Source organism: Bidens hawaiensis, unplaced genomic scaffold (genome assembly GCF_021521415.1).
Source record: "Bidens hawaiensis isolate Kalapana, Puna unplaced genomic scaffold, B.hawaiensis_p1.1 tig00007800_1, whole genome shotgun sequence".
Classification (NCBI taxonomy): Eukaryota; Viridiplantae; Streptophyta; class Magnoliopsida; order Asterales; family Asteraceae; genus Bidens; species Bidens hawaiensis.
In genome coordinates this window covers 363,759-383,431 of record NW_027491541.1, presented here as the reverse complement: position 1 = coordinate 383,431, position 19,673 = coordinate 363,759, and the positions used below count along the sequence as shown (strand labels likewise).

General features: G+C 35.7%; 1 pseudogene; it reads right to left on the bottom strand.

The window, feature by feature from the left end:
• Positions 1 to 443: 443 nt before the first annotated feature.
• LOC143636137 (protein ZINC INDUCED FACILITATOR-LIKE 1-like) lies at positions 444 to 19,250 on the bottom strand (annotated as a pseudogene).
• Positions 19,251 to 19,673: the final 423 nt, after the last annotated feature.

Sequence of the window (19,673 nt, the reverse complement as noted above, 5' to 3'; positions counted from 1 at the left end):
ACAACATTGCCATGCATCTGTTTTGATTTAACATTTTACATTACATTTTTTTGGGGTGTGGGGGAAGAAGAAAAAGAGGATTGAAATTTATTACGGTCTCTAAAACTGATGCTTGTTTTACTTTACGGTAAACACTTTACATATGTATTTCGCATTTGCTACAATTGTTGTTAGTATGCGAAGTAAAGAAGACTCAATAAAATAAAAGAAATGAACCAGGAATAATAGAAGAATACTTTTTTGAGAAAAATGATTTGAGATTTGTACACTTAAAACCCGATTAAGCCTATGACAAAATGCATAACAAGTTGAGAACCACAACTTAAACATAATTAATATAATACAACACAAAGCTAGAAGACCTGTATGTTTGACTTTATATAAAGTCAGCATAAAAGATGTTATTTTTGGCGATTAGAGCACCCAAAACATACAACCCTTGGATTCCTATAGGAAGACATCTTTTTGTGTATATATATTTTTGGGTTCAACTAGTAATGGTTTGAGATTAAAAATGGCTTAAAAGTCAGTAGAACTCCAATTCCTTCAATCACATTCAGTAAAAAAAATATCATCTGGTCGCCTGAAATTAATAAATTAATAAAATATAAACAAAATTACTTTACATCTAACTTGTTTAATAAACAAGGTGTCTTTGGGTCAATTTGTTAAACCTGTTTGATTAAATTGGTCATGTTTATGTTGACACGTGTAACACATTTACAATTGTTTATACCATGTGTACTAGTCGCCAGCAGTTAACTTGTTTTGATAAGTGGGTTAAACGTGTCGTGTTCATGTTACACTATTTCAACTATATCCTATTAGGGTTGATGTATATGACACAAAAAATAGCATTTTCATGTGAAGAGAATAATAAACCGAGTAAAAAGTACATACCAAGAAGAAATGTAGCATTTTGTCTCTTTTGGGACCATGACAAACTACAAACATAGAAAAGTTAGATATAATTTGATTTGATTTGGGTCTAATTTGATAATACGGTATGTAAATATGAGAGTATTAAATAGATGAGTACTCACAGTGCTCCACCACAAGCTGGACCAATGGCTTTGCAAAACGACTGCAAAGTCATGGCTATACCATTGGCTGCACCTCTTTGATGTGAATCCTGTTATTTATGTATACAATATTAATAACTTATGAGCCTGCAAATGTTTTAAAAATAAAGAAAATAGCTTTGGAAGAACTAATATTACCACAGCTTTATTTTGCAGCAAGAGCGTGCCAGTTATGATGGACACCTTGTAAAAGTGTGAAAGTAAAGTTAAATGGCAACATGATGCATAAAAAAATTGATCCATGAAAAACTTACTGATAAAACGTTCTTCACGATCGACGAAACATTTAATGTAAAAGTGAGCATGAAGCCTGATAATAACGCTATGTATGGATACGATGTGAGTAAAGGTATAGACAAAACTATTAGAATTATAAACATTATTAGGATATATTTTATTTGTAACATACTTATTAGTCTTGGGTTAAAATTGTATTTTAGAAGTTAGGTTAATTTGTTGCAGCCGTCAATTATTTTGTAACTGCCATAACGGTTATAGCAACGGTTAACCTTCTTGTTTTGTATAAATACTTGATCGATTCTCTGGTATCAACACCAAGATCGATCCTACGTTAATAATCAGAAAGTTTATATATTATAAATTCTTGTTGTTCATATAAATCGCATATACTGTGCTCTTTGATTTCCAAGAATCTGGTATCAGAGCCACTGTTATCTCCCTATCGAATCAACCCAATATGCACCAAATAAACTCTTTCTCATCATGATGCCTTGCCAACACTGCATTATCGAACAACGTAAGATCAAACACAGAAGGGGCAGAAGGAAGCAACAACGCTGTTATTTCTGCAAAGAACTTGGGCACTTCATCGCCTATTGTCCGATTAAAGAAGATCATAAGGCCAGGGAATTAATAAGTCAATCCTTAGATGTGGGAACCAGAAATCATTCCAACACTAAAAATTATCAGGAAGATTTGTTGGTGGCAGGTTCAGACAAAGGTTTATGGGCAAATATGTGGTACATGAGTTATACTATCAACCATCATAGATCGGGTAATTTATCAATGTCCAGTTTTATCAAAAGTTCTTATGGAATAGAAACATGTATTGAAGGGACATGGAAAATATTTATTAGGGGATTAGGAACGGCAAATGTTTAAGCAAAAAAAGAAACTTTATTTATCCCTAACGTTTTTTATGTTCCTAATGTTGACAAATATATCCTAAGTTATGATAAATTAATCCTTCAAGGGTATGTAGTAAAAGTTGACGGGTTCATTGGTCGTATATTTCAAATATTTAAAGGTCCAAACATTATAAATAGTCCGGATGATATAGAGGATAACCAAGGAAAAAGGCTTGTCTTGAATATAGAAAAGAAAGATAAGATTCAGGATTATGTTGATAAATGCAATAAGGATTATGAAAATTTCTTGAAGTTAGGGAAGGGAAAGTTTGTGAAGAAATATAATGGGAGTTCGTTAGAAAACTATATGGAGAACATAAGTCTTGATTGTGAAAAATTTAATTGAAATGAAGCAATCATACATGCCTTAGAATTTAGAACGTTTGATGATAGTGTTGCCCTCATAAATCTAATCGATGATTCGTAGTTTTTCGTTGAATATAAGGAACTTTTAAGAAACAAGTTCGAAATGATGATACATTGGTTCCTCAATGATCATCTTTCCTTAAATCGGCTAGTGCCACCATACAACAACCAAAACAAAAAGGTGGAGTTATTAGATCTATATATTGTTGTAAAAAGAGAAGGAGGACATGAGAGAGTGGATGAAAAAGGATTGTGGATAATGGTTGCAAAAGATATTGGCTTTCGAGTGGTATGATGGACATGTTATGAAACTAATCTATGCAAAATATTTGGATGTATATGAGTTTGAATGCAGGTCATATACAAACAAAGAAGTAACAGGAAGGAGTCATAAAGAAAATGAAGATGTAAAAAAGCCACAAGCCTGGACAGAAAATTTGGAAAACAAAGACTATAACGGGTCAAATGAATCAGATGCAAATGTTGAGATAGATAGGAGACTAAAGGAATCACATGAATATGCTTTATTCATGGGAAATGATTGGATTGGAGCAAACAATATATTCAAGAAACGAAAGGAAGAACACAAGAAACGTAGAACAAACTTCAATGCTGCAAAGATAGCACTGGATGAAGCATTTCAAAGTCTACCAAAGAATAAGACCTTCCTTAAACCTAATTATGTTTAGGGGAGTGTATTTGAATTATAAACATTATTAAGATATATTTTATTTTAACATACTTATTAATCTAGGGTTAAAATTGTATTTTAGAAGTTAGGTTAATTTATTGCAGCCATCAATTATTTTGTAACTGCCATAACGGTTATAGCAGCAGTTAACCTTCGTGTTGTGTATAAATACTGGATCGATTCTCTGGTATCAACACCAAGATCGATCCTACATTATTAATCATAAAGTTTATATATTATAAATTCTTGTTGTTCATATAAATCGCATATACTGTGCTCTTTGATTTCCAAGAAAAACCTACACGTACCAGAGATAGTTGTGTTAACTTAGTTAATTTGGTGTCTTTTGATTCTGAAAGCTAAACAAACTCTTCTTTTAAAAACTATGTATATGTATTTTACCTTTTCACAAAACTAAAATTGAATCACAAAGTACAATTATTATCATATGTTAAGAAGAATTTGTGAACAAGCGGTTTTAACTTTTAAAATCAAAGGAAAGACATCTAAGGAAAACTGCATACTCCTGAGATACGAGCTACATCGATGGGTCCACATATCTCTTGTGCAACGGGATACATTGAAGTTTGGAAAATAAGAAGGCCCACCCCTAAAAATAAGACTTATGTGATTAATATAAACCGTAAAATCATAAATTAAGGTTTAAAACTTTATATTTAGATCTAATGCAACTTCAAAACTTAACCTGAGATAGACAGAACTGTGCCAACATCTTCAGTAGTATAGTTGAGCCCCCCCTAAACTCTTAGGGCTCACATCCCATAAAGAGAAAACCTGTTAAACAAGAAAAACCGACACCATTTATAAATGTTTGATCATTAAGAACAGAGTTGCAATTAACATACAGATTTTAGATCACCTCTGTGTAAGCCAAGTCATGAAGCGAAAAATTGCCATATATAATGACATAAGACATTAATGGCTAGTTTTTTAGGAGGCTTATAAAAGACGAATCATTGTTTTCAATTGTATTTTCCTCGGCATCAAAATCACATAAAGTAGACTCCAATGTTAGGGGTAATAAGAGAAGAACAAGAGAGATTTTGTGACAATTTTCTGGTTTATATTGAATTTCAAAAAAACTAGTTACAAAGAGGAAATGAAAGTACTGTGAATGAAAAAGTGATGATAAAAAACAAACTAGCCTATCACTTAAATAGATAAAAAAAACTGTAAACAACCCACGTAGCATAGCATGAACTCCATGTTCTCCATTTACTCTTTCAAGTAACTTCCAACTACTTATCCCACTTTTTCGTACAACTTGTTTCCTAAGTCAACATTAATTTAACATTTTCCCCCCTAATGTTGACCTGGATCTTCATCCTCATCCATACCCAACAAAGCTCTCATTTCACAAAACTTGACCCGACCCAATGCTTTGGTCAGTATATCAGCCTTCTGCAGATTCCCGCTCACATGTTCCACATGTACCTGCCCTCGTTCTACACATTCACGTATGTAATGGTACTTTGTGTCTATATGTTTACTACGCCCATGCAAAACAGGGTTTTTCATAAGAGAGATGGCCGACTCGTTAACAACTAACAGTTGACAACTTCAGGTTGATTACCCTTTAAATCGCCGACCAAATTTCTTAACCAAATGGCTTGACACGCTGCAGAAGTGGCAGCCATAAATTCTGCCTCACAAGAAGATAAGGCTACAGTTCGCTATTTCTGAGATGACCAAGTTATTAGATTACCTGAGTAATAGAACACCATACCACTTGTGCTTCTTCGATCATCCAAATCGGTTCCATTGCTACTGTCACAATAGCCCACAAGTTTTCCATCTCCACCTCTTATATACTTCAGCCCGTAATTAACAGTACCTTTCACGTACCTCAGAATCTGTTTGACTGCTGCAAGATGGCTTTCCTTTGGCTTCTCCATGTACCTACTGACCGCTCCAATCGGGAACCCGAGATCCGGCCTGGTGTGGATCAGATAACGAAGACTACCAATGAGGCTCCTGTATTCAGTTGGGTACACATCTTTCCCGTCTTCATCTTTCGCCAAACTTATCTTGTACTCCATTGGCATTTTTGCCGGATTACAACCCCACATACCAGCCATCTGTAGGATCCGTTTGGCCTAACCAGACTGCTTTATCGAAATGCCATCCTCTTTCTGATCTACTTCAATACCTAGGTAGTAAGACAATCTACCCAAGCCACTCATATCAAACACCGTTTTCATTTTTTTCTTGAAATCATTGATCTTCTTCTCATCTGTTCCGGTCACAATTAGATCGTCGACGTAAACACCTACAATGAGAGTACACCTGTCAAAACCCATTTCTTTCAATACTTCATCCAACCGAACATTCCAAGCTCTCGGCGCTTGTCAAAGCCCAAACAACGCCTTTTTCAACTTATACACCATATTCTCCTTATTCCGGATCACAAACCCATCTGGCTGTCTCACATAAACTTCCTCATTTAGAACACCGTTTAGAAAGGTCGATTTGACATCTAGGTGATGAACAAAACAACCTTCCTTTGCTGCCATAGCCAGGAGTAAACGAATTGTTTCCATTCGCGCCACCGGTGCGTATACCTCATCAAAGTCGATTCCTTTCTTTTGCACGTACCCCTTTGCAACTAACCAAGCCTTGTGCTTGAGCACCTTACACTTTGCATCCTTTTTCAGCTTGAATACCCAATTTAGCCCAATTTTCTTGTGCCCGATGGCAATTCGACTAAGGACCAAGTTTCGTTTTGTTGATTGAATTCAACTCAGTCTTCATGGCATCCAACCAATCTTGTTTTTTAGTGGCTTCTTTATACGTGGTTGGTTCACCATCAACCAACAACAATTGAACAAGATTATCTTCTATAGGCTTGGTTTCTTCATATAAATCATTCAACGATCGAAACCCCCGAAGCGGTGTATGATCATAGGATGATCGTTCCACCGGGATGGTGTTGCTAGGGTTCGATGTTGAAAGAGACGGACTAATCTGTTCATCTAGAGAATCAATGAGATGTGAGGGTGCAACATCATTACCTTCATTGTTATCATCGATTTTTTAAAATAACCTAAGTCATCAGTTGTTGCCTGGGCTTGTATGTTGACTTGAGCTACATTTGGCCCAATCTGCTCACTTTGGGCTTCAGTCCAAACCCATTGTCTCTTTTCATCAAATTTTGCATCCCGTGACACACAAATTTTTCGTTTGTTAGGGTTGTACAAGCGATAAGCTTTACTCCCTTCCTCAACACCTAGATACACCATGGGAATACACCTGTCATCCAACTTTGAAGTTTGGTCAGAAGGTTTCTTTACGAACGCCACGCAACCAAACACTTTCAGATGATGAAGTGTTGGTTTTCTTCCCTTCCAACCTTCATATGGGGTCATACTTTTCACTGAATTTGTAGACATCCGATTAAGTAGATAAACGACATGTCACACCGCTTCCCCATAACACTTTCGGTATGCCTTCAATCGCCCGATCGCTTCCTCGAACAACATCGAATCTATATCCGAACACTGTTCTATGGATGCAACCGATTGAAAATACTTCTCCAAAACCGAATCAAACAACTTTCTAACCAACACGTCTTCTTCAAGAGTCTCCCCAAGGCTACTGTACCTTGAGATCATCCCACTCAACTTCCCGGCGAACGCATCCATACTCTCTTCGTCCTTCATCTTTAACGAATCAAACTCCCTCTTGAGAGTATGTAACCGTGCTCGCTGCACTCTTTCGGCACCCAAGTACCGGGTTTTTAACGAGTCCCGGATTTCCTTTGCTGTCTTTTTCTTTGCCACCTGCAACAAGACATCCTCCGGGATCGCTTGAAAAACGAAGGCACGAGCGGTTTTATTCTTCTTTTCGTCATCTACTGTATCGACCGATGGCTCAATGGATTCCCACAGTCCTTGGGCATCCATCACAGCCTCCATCTTGATCGCCCATGTGGTGTAATTGCTCGCCGTTAACGTTGGGATTTGAAGGGATACAGAACTGGTTTCTTTGGGGGGTGTTGAGGTTGTAGCGACGGCTGACATGTTGTTGAATCTGAGATATTTTGGCACACACGAACCTTGAACGCTCTGATACCAAATTTAGGGGTAATCAGAGAAGAACAAGAGAGATTTTGGGACAATTTTCTGGTTTATATTGAATTTCAAAAACAACTAGTTACAAAGAGGAAATGAAAGTACTGTGAATGAAAAAGTGATGATAGAAAACAAACTAGCCTATCACTTAAATAGATAAAAAAAACAAATTGTAAACAACCCACGTAGCATAGCATGAACTCCATGTTCTCCATTTACTCTTTCAAGTAACTTCCAACTACTTCTCCCACTTTCTCGTACAACTTGTTTCCTAAGTCAACATTAATTTAACATCCAAGTCATTCTATAAAAGTGTAATGTTTCCTGCAGTTTAAATTAAATTATAAAAAGTTCATGTTAAGAATTAAGGAAATGGTAATTAGGAAATTGTACGGGAAGCCAAAATGCACCGATGGTCACAAAAAGTGCAAAAATGGAGATACAAAGGCAAGGCAACAAATATGGAAATCTGCATCACAAGTCATAAGTAAATTGAATAAATAACTATAATATTTGGAAATAGTGTCTTACTGTCAAGGAATCAAGAAGCAAGCAAAACGGTAACTTTACCTCCCAAATAAAGAATCCGGAGATTCTAGACTTGGAAAATTCTCTGCAAGGCTAAATATATAACAACACGAAAAGAATAAAAACATTAAAAGGCAATACTGATTATTATATTTACCCAAAAAACATATTATGTATGACATATACAAAAACTGTCCAAGGAAACCACCCAATGCTGGGCCAATGATTAATCCTATGCCCCATGATGTACTAACCTAAAGCAAGTGACACATGTTGGTATAAATCAAGATTGAAATACAATCGTGAATTGAATTAACATTATTGAATGCGTTCTTGTTGTGTTTACAACTATAACATGTCGATACACATATACTCACCAATCATTCTGAAATCAAGAGTAACTGCCTAAACCTATGCTAATGGATAATTGCGTAGTCTTGTTACATAACAAAAATTAATATTACTAATAATACTTATACGTACGTTCAAAATGATGTTTCATATATAGCATCAAATATGCGTTTCTGCTGAAGATATGTCAACGGATATCCAAGAGAGATTTGATAAAGAGAGTGCACCAAGAGCATATGAGTTGAAGCAAGCCAACAGCACAACTCAACAAAACCGTGTTTCGATTTCAGCCTATTACACCAAGGTCCGCTCAGTATGGGATGAAGTAGATTCTATGCTTCCCATACCACTATGCACTTGCAGTGCTTGTACCTACGGTCTTGGGCAGAAATTAAGTGACTTGAAGGACAAAGAGAGGTTGTATGAGTTCCTAATGGAGCTTGATAATGACTATTCGATAATAAGCGCTTAGATTCTCGCCACGAAACCCATACCTTCATTAGGAACTGCCTACCACCTTGTTGCAGAAGACGAGCAACAAAGTTTCATCACAACCATAAAGAAGACAATTGTCAATCTAACAGCCTTACAAGCATATGTTTCTGGGAAGCGTGATAAGAGCCATAAAAAAATAAGGTTGTACAGAAAGACTCTAAACAGACAGTTAGCGATCAGATTAAGCATTGCACATTTTGTGGTAGAGATGGGCACTACCAGAGACAGATGTTTCAAACGTATCAGTTTTCCAGAATGATGGCCTGGCAAAAGAGAGCAACGTGAATAAAATAAACCGAAGGCGGCGATGGTTGAAGCCGAACCAAGCCAGGTGCTAGGCCTAAACACCGATCACTATGAACAATTCACATATAAAATGCTTTTCTGGGAACAAAGAAATGGCGGGTAATGACTCGCTTTCTAAGGCTAATTAATGTAACAGCTGTAGTTGATAAAGGTGGGAAATGGATAATTGATTAAGGTGCCACTGATCTCATAAAACTTATAATGAGCAAGTTTTATATAACAAGACGAAATCCAACATTAAACCACCGTCACAATTCTTACCAAGGATTCGATAGCAGTTGAAGGAATAGGTGATTGTACCTTTCCAAATCAAACTAGGATTAGATGGCTCCTACATGTCTAAATTTCAAACGCTAACTTGTTATCTGTTAGCAAATTATCCTAAGATCTCCTGTGTTAATAACTATTTTCCTGATTTTGTACGTTCATCCAGGATTTACGTGTGAGGACATTTGATTGGAACGGGTAGACACAAAGTTGGTTTATATGAGACGAAGATGAAGAGCAATAAGAGGAAAGCAAGAGTCTAATAGACACATGGCATAAAAGATGTGCGCACGCTTCAGATGATAAACTCTCACATGTTTTTCTAAAGAATTTTTCTTTTAAAACCAAAAACTCTTTTTGTTATGTGTGTTAAAGCCAAACATACAAGATTTAATAGCGGAAGCCGTAATCATCGTTAACATCATTAGTGAATTCGTGTTGTTCATGTTGTATGTGTGTGTAAACAAACAAAGCATGCAATCGAATTCTTGTATGAACGAATGGATATTTTATTGAATATCTTGGTGAATGATACATTAGTACAATAGACATATTTATACACAAGCAAAATGGCGGTTAACCGTTTATAAGGGTTATACAGCCAGCCGCCATATTCTATCTATCTATCTAATAATAACAATTATAACATAATAACAATATAACATAAGTATAATACTAAGTTTAATTTATCATCTAATACTATCCCCTAAATTAAACTATCTTCGTTAGTCTTTGGCAGATTCCTTTTATGCTTCATATAGGGCTTCTTTGCTTCTTTAAAATTAAGTCTTGTCTCCTTTTGGCTTAATCCATAAATGTTGCATAGTCCTCAAAAACTTTGTTTCTTGCAGTAGTGTGATTTCCATCCAACCTTTTGCTTGAAATAATGGATGCATGATCCTTTTCCATAAGTTTGTAGATCTTGATTAAGTACCCTCGTATTCGACATTGTTGTTCTTCCCATGTGTTTATTTTAATGATGACCACCTTATAACCTTCGTCTTTATATATGGTCTCACATTGAATAAAAACATTCATTGTATCCCATATAGAAGCGATAACTTCATCCTTAAATTTGATAAGACGTATTATGAATTGTATGCCCCGGTTTTCGATAACAAAAATGTCTTTGTGGTTCCACTGTTTCTTGGTCGATTCTTGATCTTCTTGATTTCCGGAAATTTTCGTAACCAGGATCACTAAATTTCCTTTTTGTCACAAAGTGTCTTCCTTTTGTCACTTTAGCCTTTAATCTTTTGTCGCTAAAGTTTGTCACAAAATCTGATTTTGTTTTTCTTTTCTGTCGATGCAATGTTTCTTTTTCAATTGGTTGTAGTCTATCCTTTATATGAATTTCCATATCTTCTTTGAAGAACAAAGCATCGCGATTCTTATCGTTTGATTCCTTTATCGTTGTCAGTGACCGGTTGCGTTGGTCCCTTGATTTCTTTAGGCATGCAATACTCCGTGCATGATAATCTTTTTGTTCTTCGTCATCGCTGCATGTTCTTTTCTGGTGTCGTTGATAACCCACCAATTTCTCTTTCGATTCCGTATTCATATCGTCGTTTTGATCATCATAATCATCCTTGCTTTTGTCACATTCTATTATCTTTAACTCATCAATCCGTCCAGGTTCAGATGTTTCACCGTCGGAATGTTCCATTATCATTAATTCCTTTTCCAATTCTAAGATTGCAATTTCTTGTCTCAATTTTGCAATCGCGCGTGATCGCGGGGTTATACGATCGGGATCATTGTTGATTTCTCGCCCGTATTCGTATCCGCGTTTTACCGTCTTCATTCTTTTCTTCCCAAGATCATGTAAATTTGATCTTTTCTGTTCAATTTCCGACCGTGGCTCTGATACCACTTTAATAGCGGAAGCCGTAATCATCGTTAACATCATTAGTGAATTCGTGTTGTTCATGTTGTATGTGTGTGTAAACAAACAAAGCATGCAATCGAATTCTTATATGAACGAATGGATATTTTATTGAATATCTTGGTGAATGATACATTAGTACAATAGACATATTTATACACAAGCAAAATGGCGGTTAACCGTTTATAACGGTTATACAGCCAACCGCCATATTCTATCTATCTATCTAATAATAACATAATAACAATATAACATAAGTATAATACTAAGTTTAATTTATCATCTAAAAAGATTATGATTTCTTGTTAGTATTACTAAAAATTTTGTTATTGTTTTGAGTTATTGCAATCCAATGTTTTAGGAAAATACTAACACCTTCCTATTCATGCGGGGGTACTAATTTCTAACAATGGTGGATGAGTTTAGTAAGGGGTTTTGGTTTTTCTAACATCCAACCCCTATCACAAATATTGTTTGCTTTGCAACGGTGGACAACATCCAGGAAATCACGCATTTGTTTTTTTGGTTGCTACGGTAGAAACTTCCCGATAGGTCAATCATTCTGGTACTGCTCCACCTTAGCACACTTAACCATGGTCTATAAAGTTTCATGTGCTTCATAGCCAGCTAACCCAAAATGCATCGATGATTTAAGAGACATGACATTCGTTATGAATCAAGAATCTCTTTTTTCTACGACTGATGTCACGGACCTCATCACAAAGAAGGTTAATCAAATTAAATGAATGTACCGTTCAAACGACAGCCATTCAACATTCGCCAGTTGAAATGGCAAAACTCTAATTTAAATTATTAAATTTTTACCTGTTTTTTATTACTAATAAATTAAAATTTTTAAAATATGTTTACCTATAGTGGGTGTTCTCTAGTACTCAAGGAATGGAGATGAGAGGACGGCCTAGTGATACGTTAGTAATCCAAATTAGTCAATAACAAAACAAGAAATTAATATGATTTTTATTCTCAATAATAAAGAACAAGTTTATAAAAAAGTATATGTATATTTTAGTATTTATTAAAATATTTTTAAAATTAATATTTGCCATTTGAAATGGCTAGAGTGAATAGTGTGTGGTCAAAAGATTGTATAAAAAAATGTGCCAGTCATCAAATCAGCCAAGGTAGTGTTCACTCTTGCCAGTTCAAACGGCGAATGTCGTAAACTATTAGCACTTGTCATTTCAAATGACGCATGTCTGCAAAGGTTTGAAAACACCATAGGAGTAGGCTATGTCGGTCCGTCGGTCAAACCAGCGAAAGAGAAAGTAGTGGAATCCATCATTTGAAATGGCGGGACACCATATGAGAGTTTCCTATTTAAACTTTTTTTCTCAAATTGAACAAATAAATGACCACAATGGGCAAGGGTGTTCGACGAGCTAATTAGGCCTAGTATCTTTATGATCTAACATCCCTTACAAGATCAAACTCACATTGGGCCGAACAATACTGATTGTTCGCTAGTTTATGAGGATGAGTTGTCTTCTTTCAATAAAAGGAAACATGTTGTGGGACTTGAAATTCCAAATCAACAAACTGGTCACTACAAAATATTAACCGAAAATGTTGAAGTAGAAGAGCAAGTGGAGACAGAAACTAATTACTTTGAAACAAATGAGCTAATTAGATAAAAGAGAACCAAGGTTCGACCCAAACTTGTGGATGATTATGTGATAAAGCTCCCTCGTCAATAGACCATGCTATCCCCGCACTACAAAAAATTGACCTAAGGCAACCTTTATATCACAAAAAAAAGGGTTGCACTTGAAAGAAACAGTTGCATTATCTAACAAAAAGGTTGCACTAGGTCTAATGCAACTTTTTTTGTGAAATAAAGGTTGCCATAGACCAATTTTTTTGTAGTGCCGCTTACAATCCATAGTCCTCAACTATATATTCTATGGCTAAGTGTATGTTTCTAATGATAGTTTTCTGAAACTCACAAAACTTTTGTAGGATGGCCATCTCTTCAAATTATGAACCCGAGTTATTTAGCCAAGCTATGAAGTGTGAAAAAGTGGAAGGAGGCAACGAAGAAGAAATCGAAGCCCTCGAAGAAATGGAACGTCGTACTTTGAAGAATTACCAAACGGGAAATGTGCTATTGACTCAAATTTGGTTTCAAAGACAAAATACAAACCCAATGGCGAGATTGAACGTTACAATGCTCGACTCGTTGTAAAGGGTTGCACGAGAATAGAAGGTATCGACTTTCATGGTACCTTTGCACTGATAACTAAGCCCGTCACTTTTAAAACCTTGATTGTAGTAGCAATGAAAAGGAGTGGTTTATTCAACAACTTGACGTTAGTAATACCTTTTCTACATGGAAACTTAGAAGAAGAGGTTCACATGAAGATTACCCAAGATTTTTTCACAACAAATGAATCGAGAGTATGTAAACTAAAGAAGTTGACATGTAGTCTAATGCTAGCCCCCAAGAATTAGTACCAAAGATTCATTGTTTCTCTTGTCAACATTGGTTTCAAACAATCCAATGTAGATCATTCGCTATTCAAATACATGAAATGTGACACCTTTGTTGCAGCTCTCATATATGTTGATGACCGTGTGATCATCACCTGGAATGATCACAAAAAAAAATATAATACACTAAAGTATTTTTGGGAATTGAAGTTGCTCGAACAAAAGATGGCTTAGTAATAAGTCAAAAGAAAATATACTCTTTAACATTTTAGTAGATTGCGGTATGCTTGGCTGTAGATGTAACAATCCAAAATGTGTGATTGAGAATGTGAACCATGGGAAAGTGAGTTTGTCTCACATTGGTGAAATGGAAAATGACTTGTTCCACATTGATAGAATGATTAACTTGTGAGCTCTTTATTGGGAGGACGGCTCACAAGAAGATATTCTTTTATAGCAAGACACATTCAATGGCATTAACGAGAGTGAGGAGCACCGACGCGCATGGGCACGGGCACGAGCGATGTGCGCAATGTGGCGCTTTGATGGCACAATTTGCATTTCGCATCACCAAGAGCCACTTGAGAACAACCTTAGTATTTTTGCGGAGTGGGACCAGGTCATGACAAGTGTCAAGCCAATTGGTAAGTCAATTATGTCGCGCTACGCGATGGATAAATACAAAGCTCTTTGCGATACACGAAGGCAGTCTTCGCGCTATGCGACGGTTACTCAATTGACCCATCGCGCTACATGACGTGCTGGCTATGCATCTGTGACATGTTGCATGCCACGTTTCAAGCCGCGTGGCATAGCTAAGGCTGACTCGGCAAGGTTATAAAGCCATCGCTATGCAATGGCCTCCTTTTTAGGTTGTCGCGATACGCGACTAATCCCTCGGTCAGCTATAAAAAGGAGGTAATCAGGGCATTGTTTCGTCGCTCATTCCTTACACTCTATCTCTTTTTCTCTTATATAGTGTGGGTATAATACCACTAGTAGCTGTAATGATACCATGCCCGATTGATCGAGACTTTGATACATGAATCCAAATCTCTACCTAAACAAGGTTAGACTTTGTTACATCGTGTAAAGTTTTCAATCTCGTGATTAAGCATTTCAGTTTATATTGATAAGTACTACAATATATTAAATTAGGTGCTTAACACCAGGAAACTCGTAATTTGTAAACTTATAAGCTGAGATATTCAATTTTTTGTACAACTCACAATTTTGTGAGATGACAATTTTCCAAACCTATGATTGAGATTTTTAAACCCCTATAACTCATGATAGAGTATAACAGTCCAAATGTTTTCAAAATTTTGCAAATGGTTTTCATCATTACAGTGATTAAAATATTGTAGAATCAATGGGTGGTTACTACTGGTATTGTGTGGTTTTGTATACAATTTTTACTTATTCGTTACTTATTGGACAAAGAGTTAGCCAATAAGTAATATGACCATAGTCACATACTGTCGAGTGACAAGTACCCTTTTGGTTATTTGTAAGTAAGAAAATGTAATAACATCTGTTGTATTGTAAAAATGTTTCACTTTCAAGTGAATGTACTCACTGGCATTTCCCGTGCATCAAATACTTTTTAAACGTGTTTCAGATGACTTGTTGTGAAAGAAACATGAACGGTGCCACACGGCACCTCACCTTAAATAAGTGGTTTGTCACCAGAGTAAAGAAATATGTTTTGTAAATTGGGGTTTATCCCTATAAAACATATGCTTGTATAAAAATGGCTATTTGATGTATATGAATTTATACATCTTTTCAGCACTAAATTATCCCTATATAAGCGTAATATCGGCAAATATATTAGAATAAATAACCACTAATGTTTATGATTTCTATCTACAGGTAAATACAGCCCTAATGAATAAAAGGAGCTGATATACGAAGAAAAATGGAGATAAATGATGAAAAAGACTCAACACGCCACATGGTGAATCAAGACATGGCCATGCCTAGAGCATATGAAGTAAAGACAAAAATCAAGAAGCCAAAACATGGTCATGTTAACCTAGTGACACCCATTTTATCAAGAACAAGAGAAAAAGACAAAATAGAATATTCTGAAGTAAAACACGGCCATGCCTTCCCAAAACACCGCCATGCCTTCATTACAAGAGAAAATAACAAAATTGGATGAAATTTGGACTGTTGTGGACTCAACACGGTTGTGCCTTTCTTAACATAGTCGTGTTAACCCATGTTGTACGAACTGATGATGAATTATTTAGTGGAGCAGGACAAAAAAAAGTCACCACGCCCTTGTTATGCTCAACACGGTCGTTCTAAGGACACCAGGACAGCCTACAAATTGAATGTTCATCTCCTTCGTTCAATACACCTTTCTGCCTCATTAACTCCACTTCAACCACCTCTTTTCACCGCCATTAATAAGGAAATTAATCTCATCCATCCAACCCTTGAATATTAAGAAGATTAAGCTCTTAGAAGAAGTCATTAACATCAAAGATTAGTCACCCAAGTTGGTTAGGTTGTTTCAATTTGATCATGTTTGTATCTATTACTTTGATTATTAACATTATGTTTATTATTGGCTAAACTTTCATAGTATCATCTTGGTTATTAATGAATCTTTAGTAAAGTTCAATAATCATAGTTAACATGTGATCGGTTTTAATTTGTAATGGTTATGTAACAACCACCACTTGATGAAAAATGTTAAAATACTCTTAAAAGATACCCCAAGTGCCAAGCTTGACGATAAGCAGAGAAACTGTTAGTCTTGCGAAGCCTTGGTGAACCCTAAAATAGACACCAAGTACTGAACTTGACGATAATCCGGGAACTGCCACTCTTGTAAGGGCTTGGTTGTTAAATTAAGAATCTTTAAATGAGCCGCCAAGTTACAAGGTTGAGGTTAAGTCGAGAAATCACCATTCTTGTAAGGGCTTGGTCGGGAAAAAAACATGAATCATAATATTGACATGGACCAAGTGGAATATTTGTAGTAGTTAGTCATTTTAAATGGGACTTATCAACAATGTTTGTGGAGAGGGATTGTTGATATTCACCCACTTAATTCGGTTAATTACTCGTTGAATGAGTGTGCAACATAACCTATTTTAACACCTCTTGGATGGTTATTACATGAGTTCTATAATTGTCCAAGAGTTGTGTGGATTAAGATTTGGTAATTCAAGGTTAATCCATTACAACTTAACTAATATTAATTGATATTTTAAGTATAATACAAAGTTTATTTTCACTAAAGTATCAATGACAATTCACTTAGTAATTTAAGGGATTGTCTCATCTTTAAAGTGAGTTATCTTATTAATATTTATCATAAACCACGCACTTACATAAAATGATGTTTTAGTGGAGGTCATGAAGTTATGCTTATCTCTTTCTTTAATTATCAAGGAATAACATGACTTAGGAATAAGGTGTTATTCCCACATTTAATCACTATAGCACGCTAGTATCACATGTTTACTAATTCATTTTTAAAGTGAAGTTAAGAAGAGTTTAAACCAAGATAATACACTTTAATATTTGATCTTTTGTCTAAAAATATTAAAGCCCAAAAATATTGTCTTTTAATTTATGTTTTTAATTTCTGCCTAAACTTGCATATCAAAACCAATACTATTATGATATTCACTTCCGGTTGGAATACAACGATTTAGTAGTAAAAATCAAACAAGTGTGTCCATGGATCGATACTTGGTTCTAGCCTATACTTTATTACATACACAATAGGTATACTTGCCTATTTATGTGTGGTTTAGTTAAGATAATAATCATTTAATAAATTTAAAACTAGACATTGTGTGAACAAAGCTTTGAAAAACTTAACACTTTTTCTACTATATCCGCATTGCATCAGTATTATCCCCAGTTTATGAAAAAAGAATCACAATCTTTTTACACTCTGGTAATTTTTCTAAACTACGGTCCTAATGAATTTTTCCGCTGCCAAATAATTTAATCAACATCGATACCACAGCTCACATTCGTGGCCCTGCCCGGGAAGATGATTAAGAAACTCATGTTGATGCGCACAAGTTTCGAAGGTTGATAGGTAGACTTCTCTACCGTTTTTTTAACGAAGGAGAATCTCTGTGCGAACCTACCCTTTCCGGAGCTACGTTCAAGGTCGACTCCTCGACTGCTATGAGACCATACCCTGCTGATGTGCGGAAACCAGATGGAATCCATAAACCCTCGCCCAACGGCGGGTTCAAACAGAACTAAAACCCTAATTCGTTCATTCACCTAGATGCCCATGGAAATGGCTCAAGTGGGAATCAAATATGTGTCTCCAATCTCAATCAACCGCGAGACCCAGTTGCTTTTCCGGAGGGTTTGGCGAGGGTGTGCAAACCATCTTACCATTAGAACCACACAAGACTTGATATCTCTTATTCTGTGAACATCTTGAGTCAACTCGTTATTGACTCGAGACAGACACACGTGGATGTTGCCACTCATGTTCCGAGATACCTTAAAACGTTATCAATGAATCCTTCTTTCTATGGAAGAAGGAACGAACTTTACTATCTATTGTAACTTAGGTTGGCTTGGTTGTCCTCTTATTAGGCGGTCAAGAACCGGCTACTTACTCGTGTTGGGTGGTGTGCCGGTTTCATGGTAACTAAAGAAACAATCAGTCATTTCTCGCTCATCATCGGAAGCTGAATATTATGCCATGGCGATCAGCGTGAGTGAAATCTTATTAACGAGATGGCTCATAACAGAATTTGGGTCTCCTGATTTGCGGCACCTCTTTCTTGTGATATTCTTGCACCCATCATATTGACAACCTTTGTTTGCATGAAGGGACAACATGTTATTTTGTTAGAGAAAGGGTGAAGCCAATAGTAGTGTGGCTCATTCACATTGACACATAATTACATATTGCTAATTTATTGACTACACCCCTTGGTGCGTTACAATTTTATAACCTTCTTGACAAGCTAGGCATTTGTAACTACCTACATGAGTACTAGAGGGAGTATTGGATATTATTTTTGGATCACGTTTACTTCCTTAGCTCATTGTAAACATCATAGTTTTTTACCATTCTATCGTTATATATCCTTTTAATCCTAAAATATCAAAATTATCAATATTACGAAATATCAAAATAAAAAGGAGTCGTTGCTTACTGCCGATAATCCTAAAGCTTGATGTTCTTCCGGGAAAATTTCACATGCATACGCCTGTTTGCCAACATGTAAGGGAACAAATCAGATACTAAAATCTAAACATATATACTACAAAATGTAAGATAAGGAATGCACCTTTATCGTTCCGAGTAACCCACTTAAAATGCCAAGAAGAAACCTTGTAACAATAGCCATCCAATAGTTGACACTAATACCGAAAAGTGTGTTGAAAATAACCCTGAAAGAATATGAATATTTAGGAGGACAAAAGGTTGAGATGCACAAAGTGGTTTCAAACAGCTACAAGTGAAAGTAGTTACTCACACCGATGATGTGCTTTCAAGAATAATTGGTTTTCGACCATATCGATCAGCCACTACTCCCAGAAGATGGATGTCAGTGCCCTTCCAACCATATATGCCGACCCTTCATAAATTGTAACTATTATATACTATACATATTACGGGTAAAGTTAAAATACAAACGACAACAAAAATGAGAAGGGTGAGAAGAAATCTAGTTCATTGGTCTTACTAGATTAGTATTCGTGTTACACACGATGGAAAATATTTAAAAACATAATATATATATATATATAACATCACATAAATATAAATTTAATGAAATGCAAATGTTATACGTATAAATACATGATAATTTTACATGAATTATAAGACATCATAACTTATATAAATCAAATACAAAGACTAACAAAGATAAATGAAAAGTTAAAAGATTTTATAACTTACACCATCGTACAATATTAAGCAAACAAAGGAAATTAGTCTCCAAATCAATAAAATAATTCTACAATGTCGATTCAACAAAGCTTCTATCTCAATTTTGATTCAAAAAA